Consider the following 23,922-nt stretch of genomic DNA (forward strand, 5'->3'; position numbering starts at 1 on the left):
CTGCTCCGTAGGGTGTCAGACACTGTTAATCTTTTGGAGGAGCAAACAGCCTCATCTTTCTCGCTTGGAGGAGCTGGTGATTTCAAACTACTGACATTGAACTTTGCATCCCAATGTAAAATAGATAAAAAGATGGCAAAATGAAAACCTGTGCCAGGGGAGGCTAAGAGTTAAGTGAGAAAGCCCTAATTCCAACAGGAAATCCTCCCTGTCATCCATCTGTGCCTGTCTAAGGCTGGGTTCTCTGCGCCCCCTGCTGCCCAGTGTCTTCCCTGCAGGGGAGGTTTGTGTCTGGGCTCACACTGACTTCCCCTCACTGTGCTCCTTGCACAGTAATACGTAGCCGTGTCCTCAGCGGTCACGGAGCTCAGCTGCCGGGAGAACTGATTCTTCGATGTGTCTCTGGTGATGGAGAGTCGGCTTTGGAAGGACGGGTTATAACCTGTATTACCACCATAATCTATGCACCCCATCCACTGCAGCCCCTTCCCCGAGGTCTGGCGGATCCAGCTCCAACAGTAACCACTGCTTGTTATGGAGAAACCAGAGACAATGCAGGTGAGGGACAGCTTCTGGGACGGCTTCACCAGTCCTGGACCCGACTCCTGAAGCTGCACCTGGGACAGGACGCCTGCAAATTAAAAAAAGAAAATTCCATGTCAGTCACAACTATCTCCATAGACCCAGGTCGGATATCTGAATCTCTCACCTTGGGGAACTGTCACAGGCACAGCAGAACACACAGCAATAGCATCTTTAGACCACAGCTCTGTTTCCCAAGAGACCCACAGCCCTGTCTGAAGAGAACTGATAGTTTTCCCACCCCAAGGGTGAAATTGTACCCTAGTGCCTGAAAGATAATTTGCATATGAGGGAGTCCTGTCCTTATAAAACAGAAAGTGATAGAGGCCAGGCCCCCCTTTATCTTCTGAGCCCATGGTACGGTAACTGTTTGAACTCATATGTTAAGCAGGGACCCTCAGTTCTTGCTTCAGCCCCATTAACACTTTGGCAGAGTTGGGGGGTTGGGTGTTTCCAGTTTGTTAGGAGGATACACATCCACACCCAACGTACATGGTTCTATCTCAACCATGTCACCCATGCACTCCCTCTGCAAAGGGCCAAATTACTGGTGCCTCAGCCATTGTTATCTGAGTCTTTGCCGCTGGAGTTTCAGCCACAGGTGTGGACCCTTTGGCGTGGACCGCCTCTCTCCTCTCTGGCTCCTCCCCGAGCCCCGCCCCAAGCCGGCCAGGCCCCGCCCACCCCCTCACCAGGCGCCTGTGCTGGCATCTCAGCAGAAATGGGCGGGGAAAGAGCTGCCTTGAGAGGAAGTGAAGGCAGACCCCTACCCCTCTCTGACCCCGCCAGCTCCTCCCACCCCGGGTCACGCCCAGACAGGGCCGGAAGTGGCGGTGTCTTATTCTGAACTGCAACTCACTGCAAGGATTCCACTGTCGGTGCTCTGCTTGCGGTGCCAGAGAAGCGCCCACAGCCTGAGCACCCTGTTGCCGGCGCTCCCAGGTGGGAGGCTCTGGGCTCCGGGACATGTATGTGGGCGGAGGCTGTTTTAGTCCAGCTGACTAGGGTGCAAGCGCCCTTTCTCTCCCCCAGGAACCCTGCCAGCGCTTCTCTTGGTGAGAGGTGGGCGGGTGTCCCCAAGGCCGGTCCTATTTCCCTGCTTTCAGATTGGTTGTGGTTCATGGTGGGAGTCCCTGTTGGAGAAAGGGGATCCCGGCTGGGGTTTGGGGCTTCGGGGTTCCCTGATTCTCTCTTTGCGGGTCTCCTAACCCCCCTCCCTTGTTTCCTTCCGCACAGCGATGCCTCCTCCCGAGACTCCTTGCGCCTCCTCAGCTCAAAGGTGAGCCCGGGATCTTGTTCTGCTGACCTCTCTCTGGACCCGACCAGAGTCTGTTCTAGGCGCAAGATCTCTTGCTGGTCCGTGACAGAAACGTCTTCCCTGGCTTTAAAATATTGGTGGCCGCCCTTTCTTCTTACTCTTTGTTTTTATTTCTATCTATATATTACTAAGGTTTTAAAAATCATTCCCATTTCATTTCCTTTCTATTCTTCATTGTTTCTGTTGGGTTCAGTTTGTGAAGCACAAAAGGAGTGGATGCCTAGAGATGAAATAACATGCGAGTGTCTGTAAGGATGCCTGGGTGGGGTCGGGGTGGGTCGCTGGCGGAGTTGGGGAGGGTGAGGGGACTTGGGGAGTAAGAATGAAGGATTGAGGGGACTGAACACTACAACTGAAGGTGACTAATAAGTCTGCTTAAAGGCGATTTAATCATAGTGGGAAAATAGACGATGTGAAATCGATTGTGGTAATGATTGTGGAATGCTTAAGATGGCTGAATTGTGGGATTATGTGGGATATGTGGATTAAGTGCCCCAAAACATGTTAAAAAGAAAGAAAGATGCTCTCCATCACAAAAGTAATCTAACTAAACTATGCACAGAAGAATCAAAAACCAAACTGAAACAAAGGAACCAAAAACAAGGTAATGTTAAGGTGTTCAACCTCTATTTGGGGGATGAAACTGGAAGTGACCCTGAAATGGGCCCTTGGCGTTTGAACGTTGTGAGGCTGAAGGACAATTTATTTGGTGCTGGTGTAGTGGGCGTTGGCCCTGGGGCCCTTGGCCAAGGCGCCTCTGCCAGCTGTCCAGGCAGCAGCAGGCTCATGGTCACCAGGATGTCGCAGGCTGTGATGGTGGAGTAGTTTGGAATGTGCCAGTTGAGATGCCTGGTCGGCGATGTGCCCAAAGGTGTCTTTGATCAACGAGTGCACAACGCTCATGGCCCTGAACGAGATACTGGAGTCTGAGTGGACCTACTGGAGCATCTTGTGCACATAACACACAGTAGGTCTCCTTGCCGCTGCATTGGCATTTCTTGCTGTGCTCCCTTTGAGCCTTAGCTGCAGCCTCCTTGGGACTCCTCCCTGGAGCAGGCAGGGACTTAGCAGGGTCAGGTGGGTTGTTTGACTGGGACGGTACACCTGGTAAAGGTAATGTAGGTGTCCTAAGGCGAGCTGAGGGAGGACAGAAACCTCCCCTGGAGCAGAAATTGTTGAAGCTCACTGGATCTTGATTTTTAGTAGGAATTTAGACCATGAAAGAAGGACCTCTAGATCCCTCTGACCTGTTGGGGTTTCAGCAGGAAGTGTTGGAAAAGTTACCACAGGGATAACTGGCTTGTGGTGGCCAAGTGTTCATAGTGATGTCACTTTTTAATCCTTCAATGTCGGATGATTTGATCTAATCTTCCTTGTAAGATGGGGGTGGAGGGGTGAGGGGCAGGAGTAGAGGAGGGAGGACAGGAGAGAGGAAGGAGGTGAGAGGGAATGATTGGAGCTGCCTCCACACTCCCTGATCGCCCCTAGCCTTGAACCCCGGGCAGCCACCTGCTGGAAAAGGTGTGTAGGCCAGCCACTGAGTGGGGACTTGTTTTTCTCGACACTACCTAGGTGGTCAATGAGGAGGTCCTGTTAGGAAAATGGGTTGGAGATGCTCACATTGTGCACTTGTGTGTCAGCATGCCGTTTGGATCCCTGGCCCGCTGTCGGCACTCTCCCACCCTGGGGTCCCCAGGCTTTCCCACCTGTCTCACAAACTTGAATAGTTGAGTTGGATCCCATTTTATTTTTGTAGATCTTATCATTGTTTCAAAATGTTTCACACACACAAAAATCTATTTTCAATTTCATTATTTATGTGATTTTGGTGTGTACATAAGTGCATGTGTGTGTACCATACACATGTTTTTGTAGTATCCTTTTTGATAACAACTAAGGATGTTTACCAGTAGTTTTGTTAGGGCAAAATGTGTGCTACCTGCTAACTGCATATATAAATCTCCTAGTACTGCTTTTGCCCATTTTAGCCCTGCAGGCAGGCTGGCCGGCTCTCCCTGCTCTCTGGCAAACAGCATCACCTCCTCCTCCTCTTGTGTTTTAGAAGGGTATAGGTGTGTTTGAAAGATGGTCAGCATCTTAATATGTAAGGGTTAATGGTTTGGGAGTTGGAGATTAGCAGTTTATCATTAGGGATTTAAGTACCAAGTATTTTTGTGTGTTGAAATGTTGCCTAGAACATTTTAACATTTACTACCTATATATAGTATTTATGACCTATTTGGCAACTTTTAAAAAATTTAATAAATCTTTTTATTGGGGCTCATACAACCCTTATCACAATGCATAAATATATCAATTGAGTAAAGCACCCTTATACATTAGTTGCCCTCGTTATTCTCAAAATTCTCCTTCCACTTGGGTTCCTGGAATCAGCTCGTTTTCCTTTTTATCCCTTCCCTTCCCTCCCCGCTCTCCCCTCCCCCATGAACCCTTAATAGTTTATAAATTATTATGTTATCTTATACTTCCAGGCCTCTCCCCTCACCCACCTTCCCATTGCCCATCCCCCAGAGATTAGAGGAAGGTCATCACACAATGATGGTTTTTGTTCTTGGTGTCTGCCACCTGGTCCGTTCAACACCTTGTATTCGCTTAGGTTGCGCACTTCTCTGTGGGCTTTGTTGTTTCCGAGCTAGATGGCCGCTTGTTTGCCTTCAATTGGCAACTTTTTTACATGACATCTTCAATTTATGATGAATAAGGAATTTTCTTTTCTTCTTTTTGGAAGTCATTTTCTTCTTTTTATTAATTCTTTTTTTCTGATCAATCTAGCTAGTATCATTTTTAATATGAGTGGTGAAAATGGATATGTATGTTTATCCTGATTCTGCGATGGGGTGAACTTTTTTCTCTTTCTCTTACATGTGACATTTTCAAAGTTTTTTTTACAAGAATGTATATTAGCATATTGAGTTTTACCTATTTCATGTTAGATTTGTAGTTGTTTTTTTTTTAACATGAAAAGCTTTTTACTTTGTTTATTATTCATTCTGTGTCAATTTAGATAATTGACTTTTCCCCCATCACTAGGCATATTTGAGTGTTCATTTTCTTGTGTTAAATCAATTCTGGGATGAATTAGAATTAATCTTGATGCATGCTTATTTTAATATATTGTCTGACTCAGTTTCCTATTTTAAAAATAACTTTTTCATTCAGATCCATTATCAACACTCGTCTATAGTTTTCTTAAAATATCGTCATCTGACATGGGTATCAGGTTATTTCTTGTCTCATAGAAAATGTTACTAAGTGCTCTAAAAACTATTGTTATGTTGGAACCCAATAAGTTGAACTTAAGCAACAAAACAGTAAAAAAGTGCTTCTTAATCTTATGTGACTACTCTAGCTGCCAGAATTTTTAGTTTTCATCTATCTTACAGTTAGGCTGGAAGTTTCTCAAGAAATTTTATTTTGATTCAATTGATTATAGACCTTCTAAGCATCCTGCAATCCAGTGAGTAATTATTGTCAGTCTCTTGCTCTGCTGGATCCTCTGAACTTCCAGCTGAACCCTCAGTGTACAGGACTGCATGATTTACAGTTTCCCAGACAGACAAATAGCTGCTCACCACTTAGTGAGTGTGTTGTTTTAGACTAGAGCCCATGTTCCTGAAAGTACTCTGCCACCTGGCATGCTGTGAGGCCCTTAGAGAACTGCCTTCAGCTCACCAAAAGAATGGACTAATGAGGGGTGGAAATGCCTCAGTGATTTTGTTGTCACCTTGTTTGTTCCAACATTTTTTAACTGAAGAAACCTCTTCCCTTTTTTTCATGAGAGAAATAATATCTTTTGTAAACATAAAACACTAATGTCTTTGTGTTTGCGCTGGGTGTATATTTGTGGTTTCTGAGACTGTTGTCATATCAGCTGTCATTGAGTCAGTGCCATCTCACTGGGACCCATTGCACAACAGAACAAAACATTGCACTCTCCTGTGCCATCCTCATAATTGAGGATGAACGCATGTTTTTAAAAAATTTATTTATTTTAACTCATTTTATCAGGGGCTTGTACAGCTTGTATTACAATCCATGCATATATCAATTGTGTTACACACATTTGTACATGTTGCTATCATCACTTTCAAAACATTTTCTTTCTGCTTGAGCGCTGTATCAGCTCATTTTATTCTTCCCTCATGAAGCCCTGATAAATTATAATTTTTTATTGCTTTTTCGTGTCTTATACTGTCTGATGTCTCCCTTCACCCACTTTTCTGTTGTCCATCCCCCTGAGAAGGGGTTATATGTAGATCATTGTGTTCATTTCCCCTTTCACCCCTCACCTACCCCTTACTCTCCTGGTATTGCCACTCTGATTATTGGTCCTGATGGGTTTATCTGCCCTTGATTCCCTGTGTTTCTAGCTCTTTTCGGTACCCATGTGCATTCTCTGGTCTAGCCAGTTTCGTACAGTAGATTTGGGGTCATGATTGTGGGGTGGGGGGAGCACTAAACAACTAGAGAAAAGTTGTATGTTTCATAGGTGTTATACTGAACCCTAACTGGCTCATCCTTGTGACCCATTCTGATAGGTTAGTTTATTGTGCCAACCTGGCTCATAGGAACATGGTATAAATAATGTTGCAGTTTGATTGGAGGGCAAAGAGATAAATGGCTAGGCAAACCGTGCCTCTCTCTCTCTTGCACTCTTCTCATCAGATCAGGGTGCGCCTGCTAGTTCTCTGCCACAACTTGTGAGCTACACTAAGTGTTGGCCTAACAACCTGTGGATCATGTCGCTAGAGCTTGAGGTTCCTTTGAGAAGTGCTTCATCATGTTGCTGATGTATGCATCACTTGAGCTTGGGACTGTTGGATCCTATCTTCTTGCTCTTTGTTGATGATCTGCCCTTTGTTTGCTGCCTGTGTCCAGACTGCCTGCATTGCCGTACATAAGACTCACCTGTCTGCTTCCTTGACCTTGGACCCAGTGGCCCTCATGAGTTGAAGGACTTCCAGTATATTAAATGTTTCACGAAAGTGAGTTGAACTGAGCACTCTGGACAGCTGTGTGAACAAATTAGCTGCTATATTCTTTTGTGCTTTATATGTCTATCCATTATATAGAATATATAATAATATATAATGATTATATATAATGGTTTTATATATAATGATTATATATTGTATATGTAATAGATGTATGTATGCACATATCTATATATATTCACAAGTGTCCTGGTTTTGTTTCTGTGTAACACACCCTTCTGTAAGGGGGTGTCCAATTGCCTACAGATGGACTTTGGGTCTCACTCCACACTACCCCTCTTTCAAATTGATAGGATTTTTTGTTCTGTGTCTCTGATGCCAGATTCCTGATCCTATTGACACCTCATGATCACACAGGCTTGTGTGCTTCTTCCATGAGGACTTTGTAGCTTCTCAGTTTGATGGCCTTTAGGACCCCAGAAGCTATATCTTTTGATAGCCAGGCAGCATCAACTTTCTTCACCATATTTGCTTCTGCACCATTTTGTCTTAATCGATTGTGTCAGGAAGCTGAGCATCATGGAATGCCAGGTTATTAGAACAAAGTCTTCTTTCATTGAGAGAGTACTGGGGTAGAGGTCCAATGTCTATCTGCTACTTTTATACTTAAAATTTAAATATATTTACATAGATATGTTACCCTTTTGTCATATATATGTGTACATATGTAAATGACTGTATTTAGAACTCTATAAATGCCCTTTGTCTCCTACTTCTTTCCTCTATTTCCTTTTACTTTCCTCTTGTCCCACTATCATGTTTGGCCTTCATCAGTTTTCAGTAATTCCTCTCATTACATTGCCCTTGATCATGCCCTACCAGGCATCCTACACTCTCCTCAACGTCGATTTTAGATCACTTGTTGTGCCCTTGACCCCAGGCTTACAGCCACTTCCTTTCCCCCACTTCCCTGTTTCCTTTATCCCCCCCCCCCCCAGAACCATCAGCCCCATTGTTGTCTCCTCTGGTGTGTTTATCCTGCCAATCTTATCTAGATAGACATGCGGAGACAATAATAAGCACAGAAACAAGACAGAGCAAAATAACAACAACAAAAAAGGAAGCAACCACCGGAAAAAAAGAGAAAAGACTTAAGAATCATTCCAGGTTTGTTCGTTGATCATTAGGAGTATTTTACTGTTGGTTGAGTCTGATGTGGTACCATGCCTTGGCCACTCAGTCTGTTTTTTTGTATTTCCCGGGCACTTCATTGCTTTGCTCCTCTTGCTGCTCTGTTGCATGCCCTTAGAGTTTTGCCCCAGTGTGGTGAAGTCAGATCGAGCACATTTCCCACAGTGTGCCACAGTGTTGTCCCTCATAGCGCTGTGGGTCATTAAGGGATGCCGTGTCTTGTGATTGGGATGGCCCTATGGTCCTCTCTGTGCATTAGGCAATTTGAGCAGGAATATCATTCTTCGGGTTTGGTGAACCATTTGTCGCAGTCACTTTGTTAATCCATTTGGTAGTGGGATTCATGTTTTTCACTGCCCGTCATCTTTACCAAACAAAATATCCTTTTCGAGGAATGATCTTTTCTGATATATGTCCAAAGTATATAATATGAACTCTCACCATCCTTGCCTCTAAGTAGCACTCTGACATTACATCTTCCAAAACAGACTTGTTTGTCCTTTGCATGTCCATGGTATGTGGGACATTCTTGTCCAGAACTACAATTCTAATATATTCATTCTTCTTCAGCCTTCCTTTGTTCATCTTTCAAATGCACAAGAGTCAATTGACAATAGCCTGCTTTGGTCAGGTGAAACCAGTCCTCCAGGTAATATCTTTTCCTTTCAATACTCTAAAGAGGCATTGTTCAGCAGATTTATCTAATGCAATGATTGATCTCTTGACTGTTATACTTTCAGTATTCAGGATATTTGTTTGGTCTTTTTTCTATACACCAACCAATTTTTTTCTGGAAGGAGTTAAAATTTACTCAAGCTTTAGATTAAGAATTTTGATCAAGGAGGGGCTGTCGTAGCCAGCTCAGGAGTCAAACCGTCCTGAAAGAGGGGGAATGATTATTAGGGTAAAAAGAAGAGATTAAAAGTATTGGGAGGGCAACAGTGAATACTGAAGCTTCGGGTTTGTTTTACATACTCCTTTTATCCATGCAGAAACAACCCGGGGTTTATTATCTCATTGTTAAGCAAGCACATTTGCTACACATAGCAATTTTGTCTTCTGCCAAGGCAGACATCCCTGAGAAAATTAAACAACGTATCTTCCCAGACTTTGCATACTTTCTTGTTCTTTTTTTTTGTTGTTCTTGTTCTTAACAGTATGTTCAAAACGTAAAGTCACAGAAGAAATCAGCAAACACTGACACATAGTTCATGAGAGTTATCAGCTGTTTCAAAGCTGAGTCTTAATGGCCTTCAACAGCCCCCGCTTTTTTATTTACTGAAGACGTCTTTACTCAAAACGTCAGCAGATCACTGTGTCTGTCTTAGGTTGTGAAGTCCTGAAATCGCCCTTACCCGTCATCAGTCACTGTCTGCAGGAGACTATGACCTGTCTTAGGTTGGAATACTCAGACTCGATTTTACCCGTCTGACTAACCAGCCTCTGCCTTATACTCCTGTTTGGGGAGGGAGTGAAGTATGCAGGTGTACTTCCTGTAATTTTGTTCCTAAAGCCAATAATTCAACCATAACCTTGTGCAGTATCATAGGGAGTATGCATAAGATAAACAATACACACACTCCCGCTGTGACTAGAGAAAAAGCATGTGAGGTAGGCCTCTGAGATTTCCTAACGAAGGGAAAGAATCTTGAAAATGCTGGAGCCAATCCTCAGCAACCTTGTCGACATCAAAATAAAGAGACTTAGCATCTTTTATGGCTAATATTTCTTGATGGAGTTGTAATCAATCTAAAGACTCATTAGCATTGTGCCAAGTACCTTGAAGATGATTCTACACTTTAATCCAGCTATACTGACTGTTAGTGTACTATTTAGGTGTAACACAGATCCATGTATGTACAGCATGGCACTGTAGACTAGACCTGGCCTTAAGCCCCTGCACCTCGTCTCCTAAATACATGACCATGTCATAAAGAGCATTTACTTTTTGTTCTAACTTCCTGTCTATATCTTCTTGAGTACCCAAAACATTAGTCACATCTTTGGATAATTCATTTCCACAGTGGGCAGTTTGTAAGATTTGTGAAAGTACAATTGCTGCAGTAGTAGCAGTAGCAACTAAACTTAATATAGCTAAAATACTTGCTATAAGCAAACCTACAAAACACTTAAATCTGGTTGATGCCTTTTCAGTCTCTTCTAATACCTGTAACCCTCTTTCTGAATACCAAGGCCCAGTAATATTCACTGGCAGCATAACAAAAGAAGGTTGATATAAAATGGCGATGACAATACCTTCAGGGGACCAGGTAATACAATTAGACAAATTGCAGTTATTACAAGACCTGTTAAACTTAGAGTCATCATGATCTATAGTAATATTCCCTGCCAAAAGTACATAAGGCGATGGTACGCAGGCAGTAACATTTCCCTGTGGTCTGGAGGTAGGGCCCATAAGCTTCATGTCCCCCTAAGCAGCCCCTATTTTCCACCACTGAGTTTGTGGAAAACCCAAATCTGACCACCAAAGCCCTGCAGACAGCCCCTTTTCCCATTTGGCAGTGTTTTTTTTTTGAGTATTGTACTGGTTGACAGACCAATCGATGATATATCTCTCTTTTGTGACGTTATACCTGATGGGCTTGTCTGTGAGACATGATCTCCACAATATGGTTTTATTATTCTTTTGAATCTCTAGTCTACATGAGGAAAAAGACTGTGGAGTGGGTGGAATAACATTTCCTTCACTTTGTACAGGGAGGGCGTGAGTCATTAACCCACATCTTGATTTCCAGACCTTCCCAGACAGCAGGAAGTAAGAGTGGTGGATCAGAAACTTAAGCCTAGTACTTCTCACTGAGCCATGTCCCCAGAAGCACTCTGAGGCAAATTACCATCTGCATGGTTTGCAAACTGCACCAACCATTCAGGCAGCCCCCATGCTCCATCAGCATCCTGTGTAAAAACCCAAACATGCCCTCCTCCCCATAATAATAGCGGGTTGGGGCCATTCCTCCAGGCAAAACAAGCCAATGATATCTCTTCATAGGCTCTTTGAAGTTGGTGGAAGGGACACTAAAGGCAAATCTTTTACAATATTTTGGATCCAAGGGCGTGGTATAAAAACAATCTTTTAAATCTAAAATGAACTTATATGTATTGGCTGGAATAGCAGAGGGGGAAGGGAGCCCAGCCTGCAGGGCTCCCATAAGTTCCATAGTATCATTAACCCTCCTTTACTGTTTTTCCTTACAAAGCAGCTGCTATCGCAAGCCCCTGAGTAAAGAAAGGTTCAATGTCTGAGCATAGTCTGATATAATCGGACAGGTTGCCCTTTTTTCCAAAAGGTCTCAGCGCTGCCTGGCAGGCAGTATTTGCATTTTCAAAAGCCAATTGTTTCCATTCTGCGGCGGGAAGCACCTCGAAGGACAGTGTATCTAATAAAGATTGAGTAAAAGAGGCAGTTGGGCCATATTGGGCACAAGCAACCTTGAGTTCTTTTAGCTGTTTGAAAGGAATAGGAGTAAGCCCTCTCCAATAGTTTGTGTTATTTTTCATCAGTTAACCTTATTTAGAGAGCTTGAACCCCATTCTCTGGGCAAAGATGATGGAAGATAAGTCATCCTTTTCCTTGATCCATCTCATTTACCTTTAAACTTCTGCATTCACGTTGGCTCTTGGCATCACCCATGTACCTACAACTAGACATCCTTTGAGTGTAGCGTGCATTCTTTTACAAAGGCTTTATCATTGCCATCCATAAACACAAGAGCTTCAGAGAGGAGAAAATAAACATCCCTCTGGGCCTGTTTCCTAGTTAAGGATGTCTCTGCATTGACTAGTTCACCTCTAGGATTTGCTGTTCATGTCCTTCTGTTTCTTATTGTCCACTTTAAAAAGAAGTTTCACTGATTAGCGTACTCTGCTGTGCATATTACTATGGGCCTCTAATGGATTCCCCCAAGCTTAGTAATTTCTTAACACTCAATAAAGTATTTTATTCAAGGAGATGTGAGCTCATAAAGTTTGAAGAGCTCACATGGGTTGGACTGAACACACGCAAGCAGGAAACTCACATAATGACATTTGTGTTTTAACAGTCATATTAACATACACATGCCTACTATGAACAAATCAGCACATATACTAGAACTAACAAATCTTCATACAATACCCTCAGATTAATAAATATACATGCATTTACTTAAGAAAAAAACCCACAAAGACACACTAAAATATACTAGAATTATAATAATAGAATCAATGCAGAACAGACTACAAGTTCTGTCACATAGTATAACATATTAAGGCACAGAGTAGTTCATGTGTACTAGCACATACAAAAAAACAGACAAAGTGCATACAAGAATATACACACTGAGCTACAAGAATGTGGAGGTGTGTGGCAGAGACATTTTCTCTGCAGGTAGAGGAAATAGGTACCTAATTTAACTAATCCTTCTTAGGCTCCTCTACATTTCTCCCCTGAGGGTCCCTGTTATCTGTGGGCTTGAGTGACCCCTGAGCCCCGCCCTCTCCCTGTATGGGTGTATGTGTCTGGGTTCCCATAGCCTTTCCCTCTGTGTGTGCCTGACTCAGAAATATGTGATCATAACTACAGCAGTCACAGTACTGATTGACAGAAAATCAGTCCCTGGGCATGTCTCTAGAGAAGGATATTCTGACAGAACTTGAAGGGAACCTGTGGGTGCCCTGTACAGAATAGGATGCTTATAGCCCATGCACAAGGGGACATAGGGCAGGAAGGGAGGTGAGGTCTGGGGAGGCATGTTGAGACTAAGCATAAAATGTGTCTTATCTCCCTTTTCCTACTCTTGTATCAATATGCACAACTGCTAAATTAAACAGCCTTTGGAGAAAAAAAAACTGACTTTCAAATTAGCCTGTGGTGGACAAGGACAGACAGGAGCTGTGAATGAATAAAATGAATGAACTCAGAGAAGAAAGTCTCCGTTTGGATGAATGGAGAAAGGTGACTTGATCTAGGATTGGGCTACTGGTGGTAAGTTCATGTAGTATGTTGTGTGGAAATATATATATATATATATACACACACACACACATACAAAGATAATAAAGTGAGATCCTTTGCACAGCAGGGACTGTTATCCCGAGGAAGGAGGGAATACAGGAGGGTTATTGAAAGCAAGGGATAAAGTTTTTGATGAAGCCGATGATTTGAACAGAATTTGTCCTAGATGCAGGAATTACCAATTACATGGGAAATTTGAGACAATTCAAGGGAAAAATGAAACAAGCTAAGTTTGAAATCATCCTATCATCAGAGGGAGATTGGGTGAGTGTTTCAGAAAGACGGGAGGAGATGCACTGATTCCCTGAGGGATGCTGAGAAGGAGAAGAATCCCCAGACACAACAGGAAGCCAGTAGTGAAGCTCCATTTGGACCTGCTCCTGGGTCTGAGTCCTGTGCTCTGCAGATCCTGAGGGGTTCCTGCAGCCTAACCTCTTCCACTAGGGTACATTCATGTCTGGGTTAACTCTGACTTCTCCTCACTGTGTGCGTTGGTCTGGGTAGACTAGAGAAACCAATCCATAGACACACGTATATTGTGTATAAGAGATTTAATATAAAGGGCAATTGTACATTTAGAAAGCATCTTAACCCCAGTTAGGTCCAAGCCCATAAGTCCATTATTAGCCCATGTGTCGGATACCAATGTATAAATTCCTCTTCATACTTATGAAATACATGCAATGATCCAGAATGCAAGATGGTCACAGGCCAGTGGGCAGAAAGTCTTTGGATCCAGTGGCATTGTAAGCTTTTCAGTGGAGACGGGTCTCTACATGGCTTCTCCAGAACCCAGGGCTGCATGGGGTAGGTCCATGTGGCTTCTATTCAGGGATGTCTCACAGAGAGTCACCCTTGTCAGTAGGGTGTCTCCCAGGGATTAGAGAGTCTCTCTTCCACCTCCAAGATGGAATACGGGATTTCCCAGAATTCTCAGAAGGCCATGCCCACGCAGAGGCTTCATTGGCTATGATCCAATTGACAGACCCCAACCCTTCCCTCTTTATCCTCTGAAGTCCCAAATTCACACCAGATTATGTAACTACCATACTGTGCATCTTTTGCACAGAAATACAAAACTGTGTCCTTGAAGTTCAGGTTGTCCATTTGAAGTTATAGTATGTCCTTACCATTGTCTTTGGAGATGGTGAATTGGCCCTTCGGAGAGTCCTACCAACACTATTCATGTATGAAACCCACTGCCGCCCCTTCTCTGGGGCTAGGCAGATCCAGTGTATATTATAAATACAGGCAATGAATGCAGAGACTGTACGGGAGAATATCAGAGAAGCCTCCGACTGCCTCAAGCCTCCCTCAGATGCCATAGCTCCACCTCACACTGGACACCTGCAAACACACAGACATCCTGATCCTGAAAATCATATTTACTGCCTCTCACTCATGCCCCCTCATGCACACTTTCTCTGCATCAAAGCATCTTTTGAAATTCCAAAAAGGAAAATTGAGCTCAATAGAGATTCCATTGTGACTTGATTTGTTCAGTCTTGAATGGGGGTACCTTGGAATTCCAGAGGTGGAGCAACTGTCCAAGAGCTTCAGAGTTGGGACTTGGATGGTTTTCCTCAGCAGGGGAGGGGTCTATTTGCATACCTTCTGCCTATATAGTCATAAGTAATGTTGAATGACTTCTAAGAGAGTCACTCCAAGAGTAGATAAGAATGTTCTAGATATCTTGGAAAGCCCTGCGTGTGGGGTTCATTATGCAGTGTGCTGCTAAATGCAAGGTCAGTCATTCTAAATCTCCAATGGCTCTGCAGGGGGAAGAATTCTCTACACACCCATGAAGATTTATAGACTCAGAAGCCTACAAGGGCAGCCCTATTCTATAGGGTTGTTAAGAGAAAGAATTGACTTAATGGAAATGTCAACCTACAGTTAGAGACAGTGCCTTGAAATGTGCCCTCCTCCTCTCCACCCCTTAAGTGTGGTGCTTATTCATTTCTTGATGCAGTTAAATAAATATTCCCCTAGAAATATATATTTAATCTGACACAAGCTTCCCTTGTCTAATTCTCTTTTAAATTATCTTTTGGAAAAGAAAATTCATATGCTAAAAGTAAAACCCTCCCCAGCCCCTTCTAGACCTTCCCTTAATTGTCCCCTTGAGCTGAATATGACAGCGGCTCCTGAGTCTCGCTCCTTCCCTGCAGGTTTGTCTTGCCTTGAATCAAGCTTGCCTTCCCTTCACAAATCTTTTGCACACCAAGAATTTTAAGGTACTGAGTTAAACTTAGAAGTTCTGTAGATGCTGAAGGTCTCTACATACCCAGAGAAGCCAATGCTATCTGTGAATTTGCATAACACATCGGGACGTTTCCAGGGCATCTTCCAAAAACTAGAGGAAGTCTCCCATGCTTGAGGAGTTGATTGTGCTCTCCAAATCTAGGTATTATGCTTTACAATACTAATGCTTTCTTTTTTATTAAATACTTTTATTGGGGGCTCTTAGGGCTCTTATCACAATTCATGCATTCATCCATTGTCAAGCACATTTGTACATATGCTGCCATCATCATTTTCAAAGCATTTGCTTTGTACTGGAGCCCTTGATATCAGTTCCTCATTTTCCCCTCCCTCTCCCACTCTCCCTCTTTCCCTCTTTCATGAACCTTGATAAATTATAAATTATGATTTTCATATTTTGCATTGTCTGCTGTCTCACTTCACCTACTTTTATGCTGTTTGTCCCACTGGGAGGGAGTTCTATGTCAATCCTTGTGATTGATTTCCTCTTTCTACTCCCACCTTCCCATTACTCTCTTGATATCTCTATTCTCATTGTTGGTTCTGAGCGGTTTATCTGTCCTGGATTCCCTGTGTTGCGAGATCTTATCTGTAGCAGTGTAAATATTCTGGTCTACTAAGATTTATAAGGTAGGATTGAGGCCATGATAGTGGGGAGAGAAGCATTAAAGAACTAGAGGAAAGTTGTTTGTTTCATCGGTGCTGTAGTGCACCCTGACTGGCTCTTCTCTTTCTTGTGACCTTTCTGTAAGGGGATGTCCAATTGTCTATAGATGGGCTTTGGGTCGCCACTGCACACTCCTCTTCATTCACAAAGATATTATTTTGTTCTGGGTCTTTGATGTCTGATACATGATCACGTGTACACCTCATGATCATACAGGCTGGTGTGCAAAGAATGTACAGACGTGCTTTATACAATTGATGTATGTATATTTATGGATTGTGATAAGAGTTTTATGAGCCCCTAATAAAATGTAAAAAAATAATTTGACAAATCCTGGTTAAAGGATATGTTTTTCTCAAGAGAATAATTACCTATTAAAATAATAAATATTGACAAAAATAATATACAACTGTCAATTATTTCAGAAATGGTAAAATCAGGTTTGGTTTGGTTTTCTCTTCACAGGAGATACTTGGGCTGGGATTCACACACATACAATTTCAACCTAAAGTAATTTGGAAAAAATAATTAGGATGGAGAGAAACTGATTGTGTTGAGTGAAGCACATGGAGGTCAGAATTTAACGGCATAGAGAGACTACCAGTCCTTCTGGGATTGATTTCAACTTGTCCCAAGTGTGATTTCTTTCTCCCCTGTCTTCTGAGGAAGAATATGGGCTTTTAATTTTTAGGATCTGCCCTCCAGGAAAATAAGAGGCATGCGAACCTAGTTGCTGAAGGTTCCTTGAAGTGGTCTTCCACATGGGTGAATTGGAAAACTCCAGACACAAGAGCAAAGAAACACTTGGCACCCCCTGCACCTGCTCCTGTGGCAAAGATTGTGTCCCATGTACCCTGAGCTCCCTCTGCTGCCCAATTAGGGTTGTGATGCTTGAGATGTTTGACCATTAAGCCTTCATTGTGTCTCCTAGTACGTTTCCTACATTTTACATGTCAGTGTCCTCAGGTTTCAGATTGTTAAAACACATGCAGCTGGTTGAGCTATAGTGGTTGCAATGCATCAATATGTGAAAACTGAGTTGTTGCTAAGACTCATCACAAGGCTTCTGTGCCACCTAACACAGGTCGTGTTTCCCAGAGCCTTTTAGATCTAGAAACATTGATATTTTCAGACCTGGAAGCTAGACATAGCACTTTGAGACATAGCACATAGCTTTCCCAACTCATGACTGGTCTGTAGCAGCTCTACCTGCACGATCACACCTAGGAATACGGGGGGAAATATAATTTAAAACCATTCTAAGATGAAAAGAACTGCTTTTGACATGAAGGTGCTTACAGGGTAGGACATTCATGTCACCAAGAAGAATCCAGAAGGGTGTCACCTCCACAGGCATCTCTGTTTAACATGGTAAGGATGAAGGCCTAAGATACCTGACTTTCATGTGTGACTTGGAGCTCTGTTACCATATTTTACTGTAGGCGATCCACGTGTGCTGTGCTTGTGGAAGCAGAAAGAGGATGGCTCTGAGGAGGAGCAGTAATGGCCTCTAGAGGGGATTTTCCTGACCTGTGTTCTGTGAGGTCAATCTCTACCCTTCATCATTTGCACTGACTGTGGACAAACAATTTCTTCCTGAAAACCATGGGTAGATTTGTAGAAATGCAGACAGTTGGCCTGAGGTGTGAGCCATAATGAAGGGAATTCCTGGGGATACTATTTTCCTAGGAATGTTCCACTTTCTCTCTGGGCAGCCCAGTTCTACCCTTAGGACAAGGGTAGCCCATGAGATGTGCAGGCTGTTGAGTTAAAGTGGAAGGTAAAATGATGAACATTTCTGAGCATCCACTTCAAAACAAAACACTTTTATTAGAACTTTCCCCCTTATATAATTCAATACTTCAACCATATCAAGAAGAGTTGTATAATCTTTACCACAGTCAATTATAGAACAATTTCTCCCCCTCTGTAATCATTATTCATGTAATATATTTCACATACTTGCAAAACTGTATGCAACAAAACTTTCACCGATTCAACGCCTTCTACATGTGTAATTCAGTGCCATTGAGTATTCTTTTCAGGTTGTACAACCATTATTTTTATCCCCCTGCATATTGTTTCACTGCAGTTAAACTTAATTTAATGCCCCCCTAAGCCAAATCTCTTCCCACTTCACACATGGTAACCATAGATCGTTTTCTTTCTTTCTTCCTTTCTTTCTTTCTTTCTTTCTTTCTTTCTTTCTTTCTTTCTTTCTTTCTTTCTTTCTTTCTTTCTCTTTCTTTCCTTCCTCCCTCCCTCCCTTCTTTTCTTCTTTCCTTTTCTTTCTTTTCTTTCTTTTTCTTTCTTTCTTTCTTTCTTTCTTTCTTTCTTTCTTTCTTTCTTTCTTTCTTTCTTTCTTTCTTTTCCTGATATAACATTCACATTTCCATACTTAAAACACTTCTAAAAAAAAGTTGTATGCCCATTTTCAAAATAAGCTTAATGCTCCCTCCTGCTTCACAGATCCACTGATTACTCCTCCCCCTTCCATATAAACCATTGCCTCAGTTATGGTCTCTATTCATCCACTCCTTTACTTCCAAACTTGGAGATAATAACAAAAACAATTAATAACAAAGATATAATTAAACATAAAGAAAAATTATAATGACATAAAGATACAAATAAGAGTAGAGTACAAAACAAATAGAGAAGGTACCTACTTCGCTTTTCCTGTCCTGCTCTTTATCTGCCTCCATGGTTGCTGTGGTAGTTGTATAATCTGCTGTCAATTTGAGACTTAAGATGAAGGGATGGAGTTTAGTCTGTCAATCTGGGTGCAGTTTGATGACATCATTTGGAGGCACTGAGGAGAAAAATAGCTCGCTGGAGGCAGGACACAGTCTCATGCCCTATGAGACATTCCTGTCAACAATGCACAAGGAGCTACGCTAGAGCCCTGGAGCTGAAGGAGCCACGTGGAGACTCTTAACAGCTTTGAGATGTTTCCACCCATCTCCACTGGATCCACAAGACTTTGCACCCACTGGCATGTGCTCTTCATGCATTCGGCATCATTGCATGTGTTGCATGAGTCTGAAGAATTTATAGTCTGGTGTCAGATATCTGGGCTAATATCAGACTTATGGACTTGAACTGGACTGGGCGGTTATGCCTTCTTAATGTACAATTTCTCTGTGATATAAAGTTCTCTCTTGTACACATATGAATGTCTGTGAATTTTTTTCCCTAGTCCACCCAGACTAACATAGTTGTGGAGTTTCACATGTTCACTTTCCAGGCACTAGTTAGAGGTGCCCATGGTATATGACAGGATTTAGCTAGATCCATCCTCTAGGTGATCATATTCTGGGTACAGGATCTTAACATGGCTCTGCTCAATACTTACCTTCATTGAAAAATCAATGAAGATAGGGGCATTACAGCAAAGTGGGGTGAAGAAAGCAGATGGTACCAGGGTATCAATTATCTGGGATCTAAATGGCTTGTCTTCAAGCAGCCATCTAAGTCAGGTGTCAAGGAAGTCCACAGTGAAGAAGCACACCAGCATGTGTGACCCAAAGATAGTGACAATTCAAATGTGATGAAGGAAAAACCTTCAGAGCTCAAATTATGAACATCCAATTTGTCGAAGGGTAGGTGAACAGTGAGAACTCAAAAAAATCCATCTGAAGAATATTTAGTCATATTAAACCTCTGGCAGATCCCCTTGAAAAGCTTTACTCTCAGACAGAGATAACTGCGAACTTGATCACGGTGGATCAGACCATGGCATAATATGACAATTGGTCAGTTGACCTACCTCTCGATCCAACCTGTACTTGCTCTAAGGTAAAGCATTTCTCACTTGTTCCATGACAGGATTTTTTTTTTTTTGCTGAACTTTAAAATATTGATGGTAGTCTTTCCTTCTTTATTCTTCATTTTCATTTTTATCTTTATATTATTATTATTTTCTTCTTGCTGTTTTATTTTGGTTTTGTTTTTTGTTGTTTCTATTGGGTTTCAAAGTTTGTAAAGCACAGAAGGCGCGGATCCCTAGAGACAATAACTGATGCAATGGTCTATAGGGCCCTAGGGGAGTAGAGGAGTAGGAAGGGTGAGGAACTTTCGGGAGCAAACAATGAATGTGGGAGGGGGAGAGAACCAAAGAATTCATTATTATATATATGCATATATACATATAGTACAACATTTTAAACATCTATGTAAATGAATACTATTTTTAAAAAACATTTTATTAGGGACTCAGACAACTCTTATGACAATCCATACTTACATTAATTGTATAAAGCACATCTGTACATTCTTTGCCCTCATCATTTTCAAAGCTCCCTCCTCCCTCATGTTCCCTTGACAATTTATAAATTATTATTTTGTCATATCTTGCCCAGTTCAGAGTCTCCCTTCACCCCCTTTTCTGTTGTCTGTCCCCCAGGGAGGAGGTCACATGTAGAGCCTTGTAATCGGTTCCCTCTTTCCAACCTACTCACCCTCTACCCTGCCAGTATCACCCCTCACACCCTGGTCCTGAAGGTATCATCCTCCCTGGATTCCCTGTGCCTCCAGCTCCTATCTGCACCAGTGTACATCCTCTGCTCTATCCAGACTTGCAAGGTAGAATTTGGATCATGGTAGTGGGGTGGGGTGGGGTGGAGGGAGGGGTGGAAGCATTTATGAACTGGAGGAAAGCTGTATTCTTCATCAGTGCTATATCACACCCTGACTGACTCAAGTCCTCCCCTAGACCGCTCTGCAAGGGGATCTACAGTGGCCAACAAATGGGCTTAGGGTCACCACTGTGCACTTTCCCCTTCATTCACTCTGGTAAGATTTTTTTTTTCTTATGATGCCTATACCTGATCCCTTCCACACCTCTTGATGACACAGGCTGGTGTGCTTCTTCCATGTGGGCTTTGTTGCTTCTGAGTTAGATAGCCGTTTGTTTACCTTCAAGCCTTTAAGACCCCAGACACTATCTCTTTTGATAGCCGGCACCATCAGCTTTGTTCACCACATTTGCATATGCACCTGTTTGTCCTCGGTGATTGTATCATGGAGGTATGCACCCAATTATAAAGATTTTTTTGTTCTTTGATGCCTGATATGTGAATATTATATACATCTATTTTTAAAACTATATAAAAACAAACAGAGCTTGACCAATGGTTACCATGGGTGAAGGTGAAATGGTTGTTGCTTAGGGGGAATTCAGTTTATATTATTGGTGATGGGATAATTTTGAAAAGGATATCAATAATGGTTGTAAACATGAAAAGTATCATCAAAGATACTCAATTGTACATATAACAGTGGTTGAATTGGAGAATGTTTTCTTGTGTACATTTTGCCAAAAATGTAATGATATGAACAAAAGGAAGAAAAAATTTAATCGATAGTGATGATGATTGTATGCCCCCCACTTTTTTTTAAAAAAAGAAGCATCTTTATTAATACAGTATTTATTTGTCTCTGTCAAACCTTGAGCCAATTATTTTCCCCAGGCTGTCCGGGGAGGTGCAGGGAAGGGAAATTTTGGGCAGAGAGACTTGGGACAGAGAAATGTGGGGGGTAGATATGGCTCCTTCACATGGTAAAAAGGATGAGGAAGGCCACCATCAGGCAGAAAAGCCCGAGGGCCTTCGAGAAGGCAAAGCCCAGGATGGCATAGGAGAAGAGCGGCTGCTTCAGAGAAGGGTTCCTGGCATAAGCAAGGATGAGGCTCCCAAACCCAGTCCCAATGTGGGCTCCAGAGATGCCACTCCAACTGTGGCAGCCCCAATGAGCTTGGCTGCTGTGTCAATGTCCTTTGAGATATGCTGGTTTGGAAGCTGTGACTAGGGATCAATCAAGTCAGGGAATGTAGGGATGCCAAGCTGCTGAAGCGCTCTTCTGTCAGTGTCTAGGATGTTTCTGCGCCACAGATGGGACACCTCATCAGCTGGGAGGCATTCCTGACCAAGGGATGAGTGGAGAAGAATTTGGCACTGGCAAAAATTTTTAGGGGATGAGGGGTAGTGGCAGGCAAGCTGCTCCTACTGCAGAGAAAATCAAGACAGGTATATGCCTCTTCTTGATATGATTGAATTATATCATGTGCATGAAATTCCAATAAAACTGTTTTAGAAAAGAAACAGAAGATCATCTGTTACTTACACAGACCCTCATTGAAGGGCTTTGGTTAACAGGCTCATGGCCCAGTGCCTGTCTTTGTGAATAACATTCTATTAGCACACAGCTATGCCCTTTTCTCTTTCCTGCTGTTGTTTTCACAATCAGTAAGGTTGAATAATTGTCTCCAAGTCTATATGACCAATGGAATAATCAATTATAGTTTTCAGAGGTCTTTTTGAAAAAAGAAATTTACTGACCCCTGATCTAGGGGAAGAATCTGGATGAAAAACAGCAAGGCTTGATGAAAAACATAATTCTAAACTATGAAGATTGTTTGACAGGATATAATATTTTTAAAAAATAACTGATAGATAAGTAAGAACTACCAATCCTAATGGGACAGTCATGACTTGCCTAGCTGTTAAATGAAAATTCAGTCATTCAGACCCACGAACTGCTGTGTGGGAGAATTTGTGGTGGAATAATCTCATAAGGAAATACAGGCTTGGAAATCTTGTAGGAGCAGTTCTAGTCTGTCCTCTAGGATTACTATGACTTGGAACTGATCAATGTCAACAGAATTTTAGTTTGGGTGAAAGCAACTTTTTACAATATATTGTACTTGAATAAATGACACCACGTTTCAAACCACCAACTTTACAGCCATTAATTGAGGCCTTAACGGTTAGCACTCCACTGAGTCTTCCTGAAAGGTATTCAGACTGTGGCAGTTACATGATCTCCTGTGAACCTGCGAAGGGGTGCAGTCTAGCCTGTCAATCAGGTCACGCCTTAATGACCTCATTTGGAGGTGCAAAGGAGATGAATAGCTCACTGAAGGCTAGATACACTCTCTCCCTGTGAGGCATTGTTGTTGACAAGCCACATGGAGCTATGCTAATGGCAGCCAGAACCTTGGAGCTGGAGGAGTCACGTGGAGGCCCACGCCAGCAGTAAGATGCTTCTAATGCCACTGGATCCACAAGACTTTCCACCCACTAACCTGTGATTTTCTTGCACCTGGCATTGTATCATGTATTGCATGAGTCTGAAGAGGAATTTACAGAATGGTATCAGACATATGGGCTAATATTGGCCTTATGGGTTTATTCTGCACTGGACTGGGGTGTTTTCTCAATATACCGTTGCTCTTTATATAAAGCTTTTTCCTATACACATAGGAGTGTCTATGAATTTGTTTCTCCAGTCCACCAGGACTAAAACACTGACCTTCTCAAAATACACGCTGATCACCCCTGGAAAATTTCTACTCCCTATGGGACAAGCTCATTTTGGTTGGTTGTTTTTCTCTCTATGAGAATGTTTTATTTTCTTACAATACAACTTTGAATTCACAGATATTAAGGGTAGGAACTGAATCATAAAAAGAAAACAAAACATAAATTCCCGTGTGAAATAGTGAGATGAAGAACCCTGGATCACAATAGAGATCCAGACTAGAAACTCCCTCTCCAAATGCACATGATCCAGAATCATTCCTTCTGTTCATGCCCTTACAGAGCCCTGCAACACAGCTCCCTCCCTGCATAGGAGGTTTGTGTCTGTACTCACTTTGACTTCTCTCTGTGTTTCTTCCCCACCATTATACATGGACGTGTGATTGACTTTTAGACTGTCCTTTCGCTGATACGGTGTGTTCTTGGCAATGTCTCTGGAGATGGTAAACCAGCTTTCATGGAATCTGTACAATATGTGATATCAACAGTACTAATAAGACACCCTGCAGGCCTGGAACTTGGCTCATACAGGTCATGGAAAAGTTACTAAATGTAAATCCAGAGTTTGCACATTAGAATCTCAAAAATGTCTTATGCTCCCTCAAGTTTCC

General features: G+C 42.4%; 1 protein-coding gene across 4 annotated transcripts in view; it reads left to right on the top strand.

The window, feature by feature from the left end:
* The first annotated feature begins 1,366 nt into the window (after window positions 1-1,366).
* Window positions 1,367-23,922, top strand: part of LOC142436381 (uncharacterized) — a 67,880-nt gene continuing 45,324 nt past the window's right edge. For all 4 annotated transcript variants that reach the window (XM_075540071.1, XM_075540072.1, XM_075540070.1 and 1 more), the window contains exons 1-2: window positions 1,367-1,524; window positions 1,819-1,861. The gene's annotated coding sequence lies outside the window, so the exon portion shown is untranslated. The remainder of the gene's footprint in view (window positions 1,525-1,818; window positions 1,862-23,922) is intronic.

This window comes from Tenrec ecaudatus, unplaced genomic scaffold, assembly GCF_050624435.1.
Source record: "Tenrec ecaudatus isolate mTenEca1 unplaced genomic scaffold, mTenEca1.hap1 Scaffold_251, whole genome shotgun sequence".
NCBI lineage: Eukaryota > Metazoa > Chordata > Mammalia > Afrosoricida > Tenrecidae > Tenrec > Tenrec ecaudatus.